This window comes from Psammomys obesus, unplaced genomic scaffold, assembly GCF_907164565.1.
Source record: "Psammomys obesus unplaced genomic scaffold, mPsaObe1.curated_primary_1811, whole genome shotgun sequence".
In the NCBI taxonomy this organism is placed as follows: Eukaryota; Metazoa; Chordata; class Mammalia; order Rodentia; family Muridae; genus Psammomys; species Psammomys obesus.
Window position 1 is genome coordinate 20,037,394 of NW_026596046.1, and position 6,733 is coordinate 20,044,126.

At 47.7% G+C, this 6,733-nt stretch overlaps 1 long non-coding RNA gene across 2 annotated transcripts in view; it reads left to right on the top strand.

Moving 5' to 3' along the window:
• Positions 1-6,519, top strand: part of LOC129688511 (uncharacterized) — a 9,471-nt gene extending 2,952 nt beyond the window's left edge. Inside the window, exons 2-4 of one of the 2 annotated variants that reach the window (XR_008721954.1) lie at positions 3,503-3,678; positions 4,163-4,342; positions 5,703-6,519. This is a non-coding gene — a long non-coding RNA (uncharacterized LOC129688511). Of the gene's footprint in view, positions 1-3,502; positions 3,679-4,162; positions 5,125-5,702 lie in introns of those variants that run through there. The other variant, XR_008721953.1, reaches the window with a different exon arrangement.
• Positions 6,520-6,733: the final 214 nt, after the last annotated feature.

Below are 6,733 nucleotides of genomic sequence, written 5' to 3' on the forward strand. Positions count from 1 at the left end.
CACCACCACCACCACCACCACCACCACCACCACCACCACCACCACCACCACCACCACCATCATTTTGAGACAGGATTTCAATATGTAGGCCTGACTAGCCTGGGATGCTCTGTGTGTACTGGACCCACAACCACCTCACCAGAGCTCCAGGATGAAAGGTTGCACTGTCCCGCTGTGCTTCTCAATGTCATTGATTGGGCACATTATCCCTTCTTCACAGATTCAAATAGACTTGTTCTGATTAAAATTCTTCTGGTTTTCCTGTTTGCATTTATACTTCAGTAAATGTGTGTGCGTATCCTTTGCTGCAGCCATCTGTTATTGCCTGGAAAGCACACGGTGTATGTTGAAGCTAGAAATTCTTTTTTGTTAATTCTGCTGTACATGTCTCCTCCCAGTTCTCTCTCTCAGGATTGGTTGTCATAGTCTTTCTTCTGCCATACTGAAGCTTTTAACTTTTCTCTAGTCACTTTTCTTATGGTTTCTGAATTGGTTGTATCCAGAAAGACTTGCCTTAAGCTAAGGTCAGGGGCATCGCCCCTACTGTTTGCTTCATTCTCTTCCACCTTCAATTCTAGTTAATCTATATTTACGTCGGTGTACTAAACTGCCACCTCAACTAATGCCTCAAAGAATTATGCAATAACCTCACTATTGTGTATTGAAGAACATTTATGTTCTTATTTGAACAGTTCCCTTCATTGTGCCTAAATTTGTAGCATGGACCAGGTCTTAGTTTATGGCCAGATTACTTCCTTGCAGTCCTGGAGGAATCCAAGTCCCCACCGCTGCTGATTCTCTTCACTTGCTGATAACAGCTGCGGGTGAAATTCCTTTCTGCTGGTTGGTGGGTCTCCATGCTCAGCATCAGCTACACCTTCCCCTGGGCCCCGCAGTTTCCACTTTTGTGAGAGTGGTTTCAGTCTTCTCCACAGTCACCTGCAGATAACTCACTGTCTACCTGAAGCAAAAATAGAAATTCTATTGGAACTTTCTCAGCTTCTACCCACCTCCCAGTCCTTCTTTTCCAAAGAGCAGTAATCACTGAGCCTGAGTGCTTGCCAGGGCCAGGCACTATTTTATTCACTTTGCACATGCACAATACCCCTGCATACTGGACTCTAATCTTACCTTCAGATAACAGGCTTTCTGCCTGAAGCCCTGTGAGTCCTAAAGCCTCAAAGCTGAATTCTGACTCCTGATGGTGCCTTCAGACTCCAAGTTGCTGAGTTCATCTCCATGTTTTCCTTTGCAGCCTTGCTTCTTTTAAATGCCTTGCTTTAATATCCTCTAATGTGGTCATAAACCCATTATTTTCTCAGCAGAACAGAGTCAACGGTTCTGCAAATACTGCGGTCTCTTCTATGTGTTAGAGCTATTTTGGAACACAGTAGGAAGCAAAATCAGGCATCCCCTCTGCCTTCCTAAAACTGAAATGAAAGTCTTTGGGGGCCAACAGAAATTGACCAAAGAATTACTCGAAAGCACATGCTATACCAAAGCAGAGGATCATAACTCCATGGCAGTGGATCATAAAGGCTTGAGACTAGGGGTGAGAGTTTAGCAGAGAGCCCTCTTGAGAGATTAAACAATAAGCAAATGAGCTGAGACCCAAGCATAGGGATGAGTTTCTCAGGCACAAGCTGTGTGGTGAGAGAAAGGTCCGGAAAGTTTCTAGGGAGATGTTAGTTGTCATGGACCCCTCTGCAGTCTCCTCCCTGGCTCGGTCCATAGCTGTCCAGCTTGTGGTCATGAAGTGATGGACCTTGGGCCTGAATAGTTAGAAGGTAGGCAGTCCAAGGTTAGCTTTCCATCTACAAGTGTAATTGGTAACTGCCCATACGTGATACCAAATGGCAGCATTTGAGTATCACTCGACTTTTGGGGTATCTGTACCTTTTATTAGGAGAGCCCTGGTATCTTCAGTGGAGGGAGGCAGGATATCAGTCTATGAGGCAAGCCTGACTTACCATGTGTATGGGAGCGCCCTCCTTTCTCTTGCCTCATATTTTTAGATTCACCTCGTTACATAGGTATGTCCAACCTGTGGCCTGTGAGTGACAGGTGTAACTACAATCCAACACAAAATTATTACTTAATTAAAACACTGTGTGATTAAAAAAAAACACAATACTTTTCATTCTTGAGACTTTCATACATGTATAAAACAGCATCATATAAATCTCCTGTATTCTCCTACAAATAAGGCCCTCTCCAAAACCCATGTCCTATTATTTTTTGCTAATCTCCTTAGTCCAGTTAGTGCTGCTCATATATTTCCAAATGTGGTGCCACCCCCTGGACCATATGGAAACTCTCAATGGCCACACAGCCGTAAAAGGATGATTCTCCCTCTCACGTTTTTATAACCTGATTGTATAGTTCTGGATTATCTGAGGATGATAAAGTGTTGGTATAATGTTCTTTTGAAATGTATACACCTTACCCTTGTTCATTCAAATGCTGATTTCCCCCCCAAACACTCTCTGGTTTCAATCCAGATATTGCATTGTGATACTTATTCTAAGCATCACCTGTGTCAACTTTGCATAGACATCCAAAATAAAACAACCAGCCACAATGTTGAGCAATGGAGAAGAAGGAGTAGGCAGGAGAGGGGAGGAGCCAGAGGACAGGAAAAGAGTGGGAGGCAAAAGGGCAGGGTCAGAGCTAGGAGAATAGAGCTGGAGGACAGATCTTGGAACTACGTGGAGAATGAACCAGACCTAAGATGTCACAAAAAGCAAGTATAATGGGTAAAATCTAAATGTTAGGAAACTATGAGGGCTTGGAGGTCTAAGAGGGAGTAACTATTGCCCAGCATTGTGTTCTAGGTTAACTAAATAAACCCAGTCTCTCTGTGGTGATTTGGTTATACAGCTGTTTAGGATTAACAGCAAGCATTACTAAAAGATAATTATTAGTAAATATTAATCTACACCTACAACAATAAAGTGGTACTGTAATGTCAAAAGCTTGGACACACCTGTTAGAGGGACACTCCCAGGCTCCGGCTTTGCCTGATCATCCTTCTTGAGTGGCCTGAATAGAAGCTGACATCCATTGGCCCACATTTCTCCATCTCTACCCTCCTTCTTCTTTCCCAGCCCGGACAGGCAGCAAGCTGCCATCTTGGCTAAGCATCGGTCCATTGGTTACCTGCACTCTCCTTGCATGGCTCTCCCACGGTCTGGCTGGGGCAGCATGGAAGTGGTATACAGGGAAAGCTGGTATGCCCATCTGACCATAAATCTAAGGAGACATTTCCTGATCACCTTGTCAGCAAAAAAGCTAACGTGTTAAGTCTCTACCCGTCTCTCTCATGCACCCTGTGTTTATCAGCTGGCTTTGTGCTTGGGGGAGAGGAAAAGAGTATTATGTTCTGGTCACCTTAAAGAGCCTTAGGATTTGGGTGCTAAATCAGCCTCCCAGATTCTTAGGCAGTGGAGGCCTCTTAGGACCCAAGGATCACCACCCTTCCCTCCTCCCTTTGCTTGTTTAGGAGCACACTGCGGGGGAAACATGGAGACCTCAGTGCCAAGCTCCAGTATCATGTGTGAAGCTAATTTCCGAAGCACATTCGATTTCAAACAAGGCCAACGCTCGTTACCACCACACAGAGGCTCTACCCTTTGTGCACAGCCTTGGGTCATGCAGGGCTCTGGGGTTCACCTGCAGGTACGTGGGAGCTGTGGCCGGATGCTAGAATCCACATCGGACACAAAGCATCCAAAATCATTCTGGCTGGGTTGCAGCCTTGAGCACACAACTTGATCACTCAAGGGGACTCGAAAGGCACTTGTGTAACTTTTCCTTAAAAAGTGTGAACAGACATCTGTCTGTTTATTCACTCCAGATAGGGCACCAATGACAGACCGGAGACCTGATTCCATGCAAATGTAGTGGGGGACCAATGAGTGTGTTGGAGTCACTGATGGGAACATGGGTGATCCAAAGGCCTGCCCTCGTGTGAGTGACAGGTCACAGAAGCCGCATCCCTGAGCTCTCTGCAGAACTTCCCAGCCTCTCCCACTGGAGGGGTTCCTCTGTCAGCACTTATTAACTGGGGGGAGGGGAGGAGGAGCCCTGTGAATCCAGCCTCTCTCATTAGCTTCCTAGTCCCTGTAAACTTCACCAAGCTTATAAGCTTCCCTCCCTCCAGGAGGCAATTATGATGGTTCGTGCCCAACTGTCAACCTGACAAAACCTGGGATCGCCGGGGAGAAGGGCCACGGCACATGTCTTTGGGGAATTATCTCGATTGTGTTGATTGAGGCGGGAAGACCCACCCTCACAGAAGATCTTCAGCTGTCTGAAGAAGAGAGAGCTTGGGCCGAGCGCTGTAAGCAAGCATCCACGGCCCTCCTCAGACTGCAAGCATAGTTGTGACCAATTGCTTCAGGCTCCCGTTGCCTTGACTTCCGTGTCATCAGAGACTATAACTTTGAACTGTGACCTAAAAACAAAAACAAAACTCCTCCACTACAAGTTGCTGTGCTGAAAGCATTTTATCACAGCAACAGGAAAGAAATAAAGGGATGATTCAGTTCAGAGGAAATAGGCCTAAAACAGCTTGCCATGGGCAGATGTGACCCATTCCTGCTCAGTGTTTGTCTGCAGGCCCCGGAGTTCTTACAGTTCGCCTGGCCCGGCTGTGGTGGCCTGGGAGGTACGGTCTGCTGCAGCCATTTTCCTGGAACAGCAGGGCCGGCTTTAATCCAACAGCTGGTTTCCCACAAAAGGAGAGCAGGACACAGTCCCTGAGTGACAGCAAAGGAAGAGTGACCCTTGTTAGTTACCAGGTAGAGGCGTGGGTGGCACGGGCCATGGATTAGGAATCGCACAGAAACCTTGATGGGGGGGCTGTTTCGGCCCGGACTGTCTTTGAGCTTCTACACGCCTCTTTGCATTGATGGGTTGTTGTGTATGGGAGAGATTGGGAAGGGGGTTGAAGGTGATTGCTTGGCATCTAGGGCCACATACTTGGGAGTAACCATTGTGCAGAACTAGGTTCTTGGTGATTTTCAGTGCCTTGTGCTAGTACACCAGGGGAGGACACAGACACAGCAGCAAGAATGGCTGGCATCTTGGAGCTCTTAAAGTGTATAAACATTTCACTGCAGCATTATAGTCTGGATGGCTCTTGGTTTGGTTGCAGAACAGAGCTGCTGGTGATGGGGCCGAGGCAGCGTCAGAGCTGAAAACCACTCAGAGGAGAAGCAACCCCAACGTAGTCCTTACTTTCTTGTGGTTGTCACTGTGCTGGAATACCCGACAGGCATCTTAAGGGAGGAAGGAGCTATTTTGGCTCCTGGTTTGAAGGTGTACATGGCAGGGTACGTCAGTGTGAGAATGATACTGTTCACTCACACCTCTCTGAAACCAGGTAACACAGAGAGGAAAGGAAACAGGGCCAGGCTAGAAACCCCAAGGACCACCTCCTGATCACCCACTTTCTCCAAGTGGGCCCCACCTTCCAAAGGTTTTACAAGTTTCCCAAAGAGACCAATTGTCTAGACGTGGAAGAGTATTGGGGATAGTGAAAATGCCTCTGGCCTCTGCATAAACGCTGTTATGCCCACCAACCTAAGGCGGCAGGAAGGAAGGAACTCGGGACTGGGGGCAGGGTTATGTGGCTGGTTGGGAGCGTCTCCTAAAGCAGTGGTCTGAGGGAGGCCTCTCATGTCTCTGTCTTGCTGCAGAAGCAGTTCCACCTCAAAAGAACTTTCTGGAGGGGCCGAGGGAGCCCCGCGCTGGCTCCGGTTTGCAAGTGTCAACCAGAAAAGCACAAAGTTGACAAGTTATCTGGACGCCTCCCCGGCTGTGACTGCTGAGGCTTCTGATAACCCCAGGATTCCCAAGGACCCCTGGAATTCTTTCTTGTCAGGAAAACACACCCCTCCGTGCTCTGGAGGACCTAGGGGCCTGATGTTTCTGGACCGGTACCAAGCACACTCAGGTTCACATTCAGGTTCAAGATTGAGCTCATTCTCAAAGCCAGAGAAGATAAAAGAACGGGAGAAATATTCCAAATGGGCAGCTGTGTCTTGGCTTATCTTTATTTATTTTAAAAAGACTTATCTTGGATACCGGAGCTTAAAATTTTCAAGTCTGCTGTGAGGCTCTGGCTTGGACTCTGGTGTGCAAAGAACACATGCTGGGAGGCTGTAGTACCAGGGAGGGAGGTCATCTTATGGGGTGTGAGGGAGCCGTGACTGTGGGACTCCCGAGACCTTCATCATCTGTGACCGGGATGCTGTGTGACTGGAGGGCCGCTGTCAAGAAGGCTGAGCTTAAAAACAGACGGGGACATCGAAATGACAGTGTCAAACACTGGGAAAAGAAGCCTGTTGTCAGGAAGCACGGGCTGGCACAGTCACGCCTTCACTTTCTTCTGTCTGTTCCCTGGACACCACTCAGTCCTTTACTCGATAGGTACGGGGGGACCCCCAGTGCCCACTGGGTCTGACTATCCATTTCAACTTCTGAATTTAGAGTTAAATTCATAATGTGTTTGCTCAAGGGTCACCGTTATCCAGTGTGTTTACTTTGAAAAAAAAAGGGGGGGGGAGCTGGAGGAAGTTACCCTTTCGGTTTAAGCTCTGCTCAGGGTCGAGAAATAGAAAGCCCCACTCAGACGAGCTCAGATATTGAGGAGATTTATTGACTCTCAGGACTTGAAGAGCAGAGGTAGCAGGGTGGGCTGCAGAGCTGCTTTGATTTGGTGGCTTAG